The following is a 12,102-nucleotide window of genomic DNA, read 5'->3' as shown; positions in this document are numbered from 1 at the left end:
ATCACTGACAAGTACACCATAGATCTCTTCCAGGTATTTTTAACAATACCAGAATTAAAAGATGAGAAGAAGAATTGATTGCCTACTGATAGAGAGTAACTATGAACAGAGAGAAATCCTGTTGCCACTAACAGCAAAGCTCAGTATAGCACATACTGGCAGCCCTTCCGTGCCGCTATGCAAAGGCTGAGCTTCATGGAAAGCCCATAACATGCCACGTGAAGCATCTCGGGCATCAGGTTAAATTGTAGAGAATACGCAACTGCGCTACTTTGCAGCTGAGGAACACGGTTTACTTCTAGGAGAGTCTCTTTCAGCACAGCACCCTGCGTGACCCTAGGGCCAAGTCCTACAGTTTCCCAAAGGACACGATGGGAAACAACACCAGCTAGACATGCCTTCTTACTTTAAATGGGAACGCTACATAATATAGTAGAGGAGCAGTGGGCGCTTTCTGAAGTTAACAGAGTTACATTGGCACAAAATTAATACATTGGAAAAGACAAGCAAGACCTTCAGTCTTCCTCATCTAGAGCATAATCCTGAAAATCATACCATGTTACATGTCTTTCTCAAATTAGCATCTTTGGGCAGACCCTCAGCTGAGATCAATTGGCATAACGCCACAGAATGCATGTCAGATTATACTTAGTAAGGTTATGACCACAGAATGCTTGAGCTAAGTTTTCCTCCAAATAAATAGGGAGGGACCCACCAGCCTATTCTTTATGGGTGTCCTCAGTTTTTCAATTCATTTCCCTGCACTTTGGCCCACCAGAATCCAAATCTGTTTGCCTCCTCTGCATCCTATTAAGTTCATCTTTTCTCAGTCTGTTGAGAAAAGACTGGCCTGCCTGGGCTGATGATGAGAATGGACAAACCTTTGGTTTGTTGGTGGGTTTGGGGGGAGGGAAGGGGTTGTTTGTTTGTTTGATTTAAACATCTTTTTTCATGAATGCTTTTCTATTAAAGTGAATGGAGTGCTACTAATCAAAACCAGTTAAAAAGTTAGAACAGATCTCAGTGCAATATGTACTTAAGGCGTTTGGGTTCCTCTGGGGATATCAATCCAGATTTAAACCAAAAAAAGTTTAGGAGTAAGGTTCCTTGAACTTAAGGGCAAATACCACAGACAAGTAGGCTAAGGTACATTAGACCTTGCAGTGACTCCTGGAGCTGAGGCTTGAAGAGCCATATTAAATAATATACAGCTTGTGATACCAACAGTCTGTCTCCTCTCATTTTCACAGAGAAAACTGAGAAAATTCACTGATAGTTTTCACCATCAGCCTTTTGTCTCTGCAGAACTTTTATTAAAAAATAAAGGCAGCAAAATAGTCTAACCACAGGGTGGTGATTCCAAGACCTGAGCAGTCTTTGTTTCCTTTCACGTTTAATTTTTTTGGCCCATATAAATTTCCTTTCCCATTTTAGCACCCTAAATTAATCAAAACATTGCTGGAGATAAACTTAGGTCTGATCATTTGGCAGGACTCATTACACACTTGAGAAATGGCTATCAAGCAAATAAAAGGACACAAGTACGAGATGGTTTGGACTGATGGGACAATGTTTGGTTTAACTTAAGATTACAGTATATGGTTAACAAAAACTGGGCTCCATTGCCTCCTATGAGGTTAAGTCCCTAACAGTGGCTAGTTGACCTGGAAAAAGAGAGGGACGTATCAGTGTACAACACTGTCACCCATCAGACAAGGGTGCTGTTAACAGGTTGGCCTGATGATCGTATTAACTGCAGGCAGTGCCCATAACGGAGGCAGGGTACTTGGTACTCGCATTTGGGCACCTTCCAGGTATAAAATTTCTGCGGAGCACCAATGAGATCTGACAACCACTTCCTGGCAGCTGGTATTCAACTCCATTTAGCTAGGAAGCTTCACAAAGGAAGCTTCATGCTAGTGCTTTTTTTTTTTGTCCTCTTCCAGCTCTTTTTGAGTACCTAGTTCTTCCCTCCCACCCCAAATTTCTGGGTTGCAATGAAAATATAAAAGTCAAAAAGTACTGAATAGGCCAGGAAAATATTAGAAGCTTATTAAAGCTACTGGCAAAATGGTTAGTGTTTTTCCCCTTCCTGAAAACGTCAAGGAAAGGTAGACAAATTTCCCGTAGAAAGTAATGACTTTCGATCAATAACCCCCCCTTAATGATATAAAAAATGGATTTTCAGCATAAAATGTCTTTTGGGATTTAGTAAAAAATTTCCATGAAAGTAGATATTTTCTACATACAAAACAAAAAGTCTACATGTTTTATCAAAAAAAGAGTCAACAGCAAATTTATGACCAGTGGCTACTCTTTGATGCACCTTTTTATTTTAACAGCCTGGTTTCCTTATTGTTGCTTTTCCGAGTAAATCCTTGCAGGCCACAAAGAACAGCACCTTTGTGACTCCTTCCACAGCAATGCAGAGAGTGATCCCAGAGGGCAGCCAGCAGGCCAGGAGGATAGATGAAGGTTGTTATAAGTCCTTAAGGCTCTGTGGCTTTATTAGTGGGGATTTCTGTCCACTGGCCTCCAAAGGCTACTCTTGAGTATGACTCCTCCACCTAGGATGTGTGCCATGTGAAGGCTTAATCCTTTAGGAGAGATGCATGCAAAGGAAAACAGGAAGACTATTTTAAATGCAAAGCAAGATGAAGCAGAAAGCAGTGATTTTAAGTACTCTTCTCATGAGCTTAACAATTCCTTTTTAAAATTAAATATATTTATTTCTTATGCTTTCTTAGAAATGAGCATTTGTGGGGAGGACTACAGCTGAGAGACACATTGATAGTGAAGGCAGATGCTGCTACCTAAACATAGAAATCATTAAGTGGTACAAACTACCTTCCCCCCGCCCCTTTTAAATTGACTGTGTCGTGGTTTAACCCCAGTCGGCAACCAAGCACCACACAGCCGCTCGCTCACCCTCCCCGCTCGGTGGGATGGGGGAGAGAATCAGAAGAGCAAAAGTAAGAAAACTTGTGGGTTGAGATAAGAACAGTCTAATAATTGAAATAAAATTAAATAATAATAATAATAAATTGTAATGAAAAGGAAAACAACGAGAGAGAGAGAGAGGAAAAAAAACAACAAAAAACAAGTGATGCAACCATTCACCACCTGCTGACCAATGCCCAGCCCATCCCCAAGCAGCAATCGCTGCCCCTCAGCCAACTCCCCCAGTTTCTATACTGAGCATGACATCATATGGTATGGAACAGCCCTTTGGGCAGTGTGGGTCAGCTGTCCTGGCTGTGCCCCCTCCCAGCTTCTTGTGCACCCGGCAGAGCATGGGAAGCTGAAAAGCCCTGAGCTAGTGTAAGCACTACTTAGCAACAACTAAAACATCAGTGTGTTATCAACATTATTCTCATACTAAATCCAAAACACAGCACTATATCAGCTACTGGAAAGAAAATCAACTTTATCCCAGCCGAAACCTGGACACTACGCAATCCAATTTGCTATTAATTTATAAATCAGCCCACGTAAGCACAAGATTCCTCCCTTTCTTCTGCATTCTCTAGTTTAGCCAGGAATAAGGTCCCACACCCATGGCCACACATGGGGCAGGGATTTATATCGCAAGGCCTCAACACTGAACTGTGGAAAATAGCCTTTCAGCGGCAGGAACAGCATCTGGCTTCTTGGCTTGCTCCACACACAGTTGTGCTGACAGATCTGGAGTTGCCTTTTACAGTGTCATACGGTCAAGCTGCTAATGCGATGTCCCTCCCCACTTGTCCTCCTCCATGTCATTTTTCTTTTTTGACTCATATTTAGCTCTAACAAAGCTGCATGCACTCATCCCTACAGACTGGTGGGCCTATCCCCTCTTCACGCTTTACAGCAAACTCAGCCAAACATGCATACTGAGGCAGCCTCCTAGGCATCCCTATACGGGATTTCCTTAAGAGGGTTCTGGTATTCATCCAAAACCCAACCCAACAAAGCAATGGGCTTTCCCCCACACCTTCATATCAGAGGACCTTAATTCCAGCCCAGCGTCACTGCCACCTCATTAAGCAGACAACAGAGGTGCCAAGAAAGTGGTGTCCCACCCCAGAACTCCAGTTTGTCACCACCTCGGCGCAAGTCAGTGCCATTTCGTGTTATTTCCACAGATCTCTAGTGTGTGAATCTGGGATACGGGCTGCAAACATAATTCACAAAGCAAGCCGAAGCTGCACTGATAAAGTATTTTTCTTACTCATTTAAACAGTCAACACACCAAATACATAAAACATCTTGTATATGAACCTCTTCCTGTGTGGACAGACCCACTCTAGAGAATAAGCCCATTTTCTTTATGTCATATGAATGAAAATCAACACTGGATGACAATCTACTGAGGATCCATTTAGAGTGATTTATTGAAGCATAGGACAATACTTTCTAAACTTATTTGGTGAAACCCACCTGAGAGTCTGACCATCTGGTGAAATACGGTTTTTCTAATAGATTTCATAATGTTGCACTTGGTCTGTAGATACTAATGCTAAGTACTTCACCAAAGAGGAAAAAAGTCCAATTGCAAAACGACGTAAAGATTTCCTGATCAAAACTCTGCAGCATATCCTCTAATGTTGCAAATTGGCATGAAGCAACTTACATGGGGGAAGAACCTGGTGAGCTATTTAGAAATGAATGAGCATAATTCCACAGCATCTGAAATCATTTTTCTAGAAGAACTCAAGCAATTGGAGTTCGACAGATTGAAAGGAGTATCTTAGAGGCATGATGCTGCAAGATAAAAAGCATGCTGGCCTTTTTCCAACAAGGAACTTGAGCATGTGCTTATCTTTAAGCTTACGAGCAGTCACACTGAAGTCCCATGCTTCATGCCTGAAATGAAATGTTAACTCAAGTATTTTGCTGGATGAGGGCCAATGCAATTTTAAAAGCGTCACCTCCAAAAGCAGAGATTGTTTTGGGAACAGTTACTCAGGTGCACCTAGTATGAGCTCAGCTGACAGTTGCAGGAAGGGATGAAAGCACTGTTACCTTTCTGCTTTCCAGTCGTCTCAGGGCCTGACAGTCTCTCATTTAACCCATGGTATAATTAGAGCAGATTCAGGACTATGTGAGTCTATGCTGCTTAAAATTCCAGCTGGTCTGCCACTTGCTGTTATGAACAACCCTGGTATGGCAGCTGATTGCCTCCATCCCACACACACCTAAAGGGGAGGGAATCCTCAACTGCAGAGATTTTTGCAGAGCAGGACAGAGTTCTTGGTCTTGATGAGTACACAGCAAACACTAGTCAGTCGCTAGATATTCTGGATCCATAGAGGAGCCTTAACGTCCAAGATGCTAATCACCCACCAGAAAATAGGGAGAACCCCAGCTTCCTACAAGTCAGGGAAAAGGAGCTTAAAGTATTATTATTTTTATTATTTTCAGGTTTTTCACTTCATGTTCTAATAAAGGGAATGTTTTCAAGTTACTAAATGCCTATTAAGATTAATAAGAGAATGTAAAATGACCCTTATACAACGCCTTGCAAAATGTAGCACATGTATATCTTTATCTCAGTCATCCAAAATAAAAATAAAGTTTTAAAAATCTGGCACGAAGCTTTAAATTAATTGTTTTGTCAATAACTGAGTGTTTTGTAGCATTAACCTGCAACTTCAGCTATTAAAGTAAATCAAAGAGACAGGAAGTAGAGATGGAAATCAGAAAGAAGAATAAGAGCTGCAAAATTAAACTGTTCTCTTTCACATGTGAAATTCAGTATAAAATACTTCCCTATAAATAGTTGTCAATAAACACAACTGCTGCAAATGTATTTGGTAAATGTTGAGGTCAAAGGCCTCAACTGTTTATTGCCTTGTAAACTCAAAGGCAAGTAAATTTATTGCCTGAACGAGTTTCAGAGTATTGGCCATCATAAAAACTCTGCATCCAGGGTACAAAATAGCCCATCAGCTAGCACCACAGCTATTCCACACGTAACTCAGGGGCCACCGCATGCATCATAATTCAAAGTATCAGAAAGTATATTGTTGCCATGCTGAATATACACTGCCACAGGTTAGTGCTGAACTGTCTGTCATTACTATTAGAACTACCACTTGGTGAAATTATAAATTCTTGTGCTTTTAAAAGCAATTTGCTTACTGCACTACTGTAGCAGAATGTAGCAGTACATTTGCCTGGCATCCTCGTCCAGTATTAGATTTTCAGAAATCCCTCATTGAAACTGGAGCGGCGGTGTACTACGCGCTGTGCAGAGTAAGCAGCAGCATTTACCCCAAATGTTTGCAATCCAAGTGAAAGCTTACAGACAGATCATGGGAGAAAGGAAATATTTTCCTCTGTGCTTTACAGCTGGAAGAATGGATCTCAGAACTTACGTGATTTAGGTCTTGCAGACAGAAGAATATTACTTTAAGGTACCTCTTTTGCCTAATTTTAAAAATGTCGAATTGGTTCTATAGCATTCTATAAAATCATTAGAACCATGGTTAGTGTTCAGTGCCAAATCCTATCCTCAGATCCATTATTCATGACTACACCTCCGAGATTAATGTGTTGAGAAGCTTACTCTCTTCCAGCTCCAAAACTTAAAAGGGCCAGTTCAGGAAACAAAGTGGATATATATGTTTTCTTGAACAGGGTTCTGTTTAGGAAACATTATGTTTCTGTCCTCCAGAGTTAGAGCTCAAGAACTGAATGTGTTCAGTGTCCTTCCTCACATGTTCTTTTCTCAAGTACTGTGTGACTATTAATGTAAATTAACAGGCAACAGGTATGAATCTGTACCAGTTGGATCAAGAGAAAATTCCAGTTTCAAGCTAATATGGCATATAGTATAAAATATTACACAATCAGATTTTGTAATCTTTGTAATCAGGAAGCACTGATGTTTTTTTCTCTGTATCAGGAAGCATGCAGCCAGTGCCAGTAACCTTGGGGGTAATTCAAATTTTTTATCCTCTTCAGTTTGTGATCAAAAGGGAGCTGTCCGGCTGTCCAAAAAACTCTGCTGGCCGATTTAAATGGAGCTACATCCTGCCTTTGCTCTTTGAGTCCATTCTTGAGTAGCTGATAGTATCTGCAGATAACATTTTGCAGAGTGTTATTTGAGAATGAAACTGCTGTCAGAGAATGAAGCACCTGACTGCACCTGCCAGTCAGCAACCTAACTATCTACACACTTCAACTGAGAACATATACATGTAGATAGGCACATATCAATACATGCACACATACAGTAGCCTGCACAGACAAGAAACCCATCAAACAATAAAACACAAACAGCAGCCACACTTTAAAAAGAAAAAAAAAAAAATCTACTTCCACAGCTCTGCAAGCTCGAGTAAATCAGAGATCTAAATATAAAACATTCAGGAATATGCATCTCATTGCCTAGAGAACTATGGCAGCAGTAAAGTAAGGCACGTAGATTTTTGTTTTTACTCCAGACAGATATAACTGTTTTCCAGTATTGTTCCCATCAAAGAAAACTGTCTCAACTCCCCTCTAGCAATTCCTCTGAAACGTTATGACAAAAAACACTGCTCCATCTGAGAAATCTACCCCAGTAAATTCCATTTGCTGCAAAATCTAAATCAAAGGCACGAACACCTTGTCAAATTCAAGAAACCAACATTTAAAATGAAAGGTACTGTGCAAGGTACTGTCATGCTGATCCTCCTTTTTCTATTTGCATTTGTAGCTTTTATAAATACACGATTAATCCAAAACACACATAGCATATGACAAGCATAATACTGTGATGTCATTATGTACAAGTGGGCAAATCAGAAAATTTAACACTTTTTTCCATGTTCCCAGAACAGCTTTATCTTGTGATACTGATACACAGGAGGCCAAATGCAGAACACTTATGACTGAAGCCTTCATTGGAGCAAACTATTTCCATCTCCAAGAAATTCAGTGGGAACCCCGTGCCTCTGTTGTCAAAAGGAAATGGAAGAGCCATCTCAGAGTTAGCTAGCAGCATCTCATTGCCTGTCGCTAAGGAAGGCAAAACACAAAGATGCACAGGTATAGCTTAGAGTCCTCCAGACTCAGTGCAGGAAACCCAAACAGAGCGAAATGTTTTTTCTACTACTTGCAGCTGAGCAGGTAGTTGCCCTCAATTCTAGCACAGAGGCCCATCAGCTTACATTTGTATGGGGGTATACAATACAAATATCAGCCTTGATTTAGAGAATCCATCACATCTATGGGATGTGATGTAAGCAGTTCCATAGGTTTGCTGTTCTTGCTTATAAAACACGTGGCTCCTTTCCACACCAGGACCATCCAACACCCCCACTGCTGCCAATTTATCACTTATAGGCATTGACTTCTTGGGGGAAAGGCTAAGAAAGCAGTACTTCCCTCCTTCGTTAGTATTACTTAACAGAGGTATTACCCAACACAGAGCGTATTCTTTGGGTTATGCAGCACAGGCATAGCCACAGGGCTGCATATTGCCCCAGTCCACAACGCAGTTGGATCCAGCCTTGAACTGTAACTCCTTATTAGACCCCACTGTCCCACCACCCTCAGTTACAAGTGTATAACCCATCTCTCTGCTTTCACCTTCCCTCAAGAAGAGTAACAATCCCACACCCACACAAAACAGTCTTTTAGTTTGTTATGAAAAGAGGTCTTTTCAAAAAGACACACCTATTTTTTTTATTCTGAATGAAATTCCCCATTAATTTGTGCTGTATTGTCCAGCAAATACCAAGCTACTCTACACACAAATTTATTCTCATGCCTGTGCTTGGTATTTGATGCCAAATGGAGAATTAGTGCCTCAGCATCAATCTCTTCATTCCAAATCACAAGCCGAAAATAGCAGATGACGGGAATAAAATCAGAACAAAGATAATAGTTATAGCAGTTCCGCTGAAGTTAATGGGACTATTCAGTAGAATGGCTGAGGTGAAGGAGAAATAGAGTCCAAATTACCACAAGCCAAACAATAATGATGCACAACTATTAAACATTAAACACTTTCAGGTACTTCTGTCCTGTAAGTCTGTTTCGTAACAGTTAATGGAATAACAAATAAGTGATATTACATTACCCACCTGCACACTCAAGAAACAATGCAGCCATGAACTTTTCTCGGCATAACATGGGATATGAATGGGGTACTGTTGCTTAATCATTCTCCTGAATGTTTATAGGATGGAAATAAGATCTTAATATAACTAGAGGGGCCACAGGAGGGACACTTTAAAGGCTGCACTACCATGTGTGTCAATACCAAGAGCTCAGCAACATCTGGTTTAATTCATTTTTTGAGCTGTTTACTAACTGGAGACTAGGTGTTATTTCCTCTTTGAGATGGGAAATGCCTTTAATTGATGCCAGTGCATCTCCCTCATGCCAAATGGGCACTCATGAGACACTATGAAAACCAGTTAAGCAGTTGTGGTAGAAACAGGGGCTGGGATTTGCCTATGGTGTCTCCTTAGATTGCAGGGCCTCGGAACAAAGGCTGTTTCTTACTGTGCATATCAGCGTAGCAGTTAGTCCTACAGAGCTTGAATTCAGGCAAGGCTTCTCAGTGCTTCTGGAACACAAACGTATGAGAAGACTGCTATTTCCAAAACCTATACCCTCCTTTGAACAAAGGAAATGTATCACTTTAGCATCATATTTTCCAAAATATCTGCCAGGACATGGTACAGCCTTTAAGGAACCCTACCCACCAATCATTGTTAGAGAGGCAATTTTTAAAAACAATCACCTGTTAGCTATACTGTTTTGGGGAGACCTTTCCATCTGTTGGACTCAGTTTGTCTTCCAAAAATTAGTTAAACATTAGCAAAGCGGCTCATGAATAATCTTTCAGAAGAAACTGGGTTTTTTCACATCCATGTTTGGCTTTGTGATCACAAAAAGAGAAAGCAGAAACAATTCAAGGCTGTTAGAGAAAAATCAAACTTTCCTCAGCTCATCTGTATCAGCAAACAAGTTTAAAGCACAGCTGCAGACAGGTTATGTAGAGAGGGTCTTTGTGCATTCGCACAAAACATCAAACCACATTAATAGCCATACAAACATGCCAGAAAAGGTCATTTGAAAATCATTATGCATTCATCTCTAAGAGTAACACCTTGAGGCCCCCACTGTGAATGTGGCTGTACTGCAGCTATTTCCTTTCATGTCAGAAATGTTTTTTGGAAGTTTGGCATAAGAATCACACTAATATTTTTGTTAAGAAAAATTTCAGATTCCACAGCAGGTCCTTGAAAACAGCAGTGTAATGCAAGTCTTTGGATTTTTATCATTTGCAACCCAATTTCAACTTTGCCTTACATCACAATAAAATTGCTTCAAAGCTAATTTCAGTCTGGTCCCAAGAGAGCATTTGTCCATATCATGAAAACCAGTATTTAATTTAACACGATTACATACACATGCTAGTGCAGTCGGATGCCCGGCTGGAATAGCAGAGTTAAGACAGGTCAGGATGAAGGTGCACTGGTGGGGCTTGGCAGGGAACCTGCTTTTAGTGCTTTTGGCTCTAGTTGAGAACATCAGTTTCTCGTTGGTGAGTTCTGAAAACAAAATCCTTTCCAAAGAAAAAAAGAAAAGAAATAAAAGAAATCCCTTCCCAAATTCTACCTTGGGCAATTGTGTATCGGTGTCATAACTTATAATCAACAAACCATACAAAGGAGGTGAATCAAAGTTAAACGCATCTGTGGACATTACATTCTTTGATTCTATTTCTTACACCTACTTTTCAAAACAGACTTCTGATGCATCAGACTCAGCTGGCAGAAGCATTTTATTCAAGTTCTCCCAGCCAGTGCTCCTCCACAGGTATTAACTCCCCCTGGGGAATGCAAGCACAGAGGTAATAAACATATTCGTTTCATTACAACATCTTAAAAAATGTAAAAATTCTAAAAAACCAACTGTAAGCTGACCTCCAGCCAAAGTACACATTAATTATACAGCTTAAGTCAGGCGGATGCTCAAGGAAAAGAGATATAATGTTACACCCAGCTGGATACTTTGTAGTTAGCACAAATGTAATATAAAGCGTACCAGAGTTTGTCAAGTGTCTGTCTGGATTTTCAGTTTTCATTAGTACTATAATTAAAACCACATTTTCAGCTATATTACCTATAACAAGAAAGGAATGAGAAATGAGGTTGTCAAGGTCAGTCTCTTTCTGCTCTTTACACTGAGTATCTGCAGGCCACAAGTTGTTGAATTTGGTGTAAACCAGAGTAATAGGATGGAATGTCACGTTACAACCAAACCTTTGTGGTTGAAAAGACAAACTTATGAGGTCACTTCCTTTTAATCACCAATGGAGCATATTTATCAACAGTCATATAAGTCAGGAAGACAGGCAGGCAGATGACAGACAGACTGACAGATATATGGAAACACAAACACCCTAAACACAGATATGACAGAGCTGATGCACAGAAACATTCCTTTTCAGAAAGCTGTGCTTGATCTCATGCTGTCATAGTCCTTCCCATTTATAAACGACACCACTGTAAACGCTTTTTATCCCCTTTCTACGGCTTGTCACAGAGGACACAGCAAAGATTAGGAAAATATGAACTACGGGTAACTTGGACGAGAACAAGTTAAGAAGATTTAGACCCAGATTCATTTTTTTAACACTTTCAGAGAGTTCACAATTTTGCTTAAGACCTATACGACAAAGTGACCAGGTAGCAGACAGTAGACTTCCTAGCAGAGGGACATATTGTTCCAATCACTATAGTGGATGCCTTAGAGACTGGTGGTGAAAAGCAGCATAGCTTCATTGAACTTAGCAGAGGTCAACACCTTCCTAAGGATCTGGCCCATAAATTTCAGTATTAAAAATGCATTTCTTTCATATTCAAGTGCAAATAAGTACTTGAGACAACCAAGGCACCAGTGAATGCAAATGGGATTCCCTAGATGAGCATGCGGTCTAGAAAGCAACTATGGTTTTAGCTTTCAGGAGAACCCAGGGGAAAAAAAAAAAAAAAAACAAAACCAAACAAAAAAAACACCAAAAAGCAAAGCAGCTGATCACTCATGTTAAATATAAATGGCAGTTTATTTGCGATACTAAAAAGGGATTTTAGCTTCATTTAAAAAAACCTG

This window comes from Mycteria americana, chromosome 5 (genome assembly GCF_035582795.1).
Source record: "Mycteria americana isolate JAX WOST 10 ecotype Jacksonville Zoo and Gardens chromosome 5, USCA_MyAme_1.0, whole genome shotgun sequence".
NCBI classification, from domain to species: Eukaryota; Metazoa; Chordata; class Aves; order Ciconiiformes; family Ciconiidae; genus Mycteria; species Mycteria americana.
Note: the sequence above shows the minus strand (reverse complement) of the source record.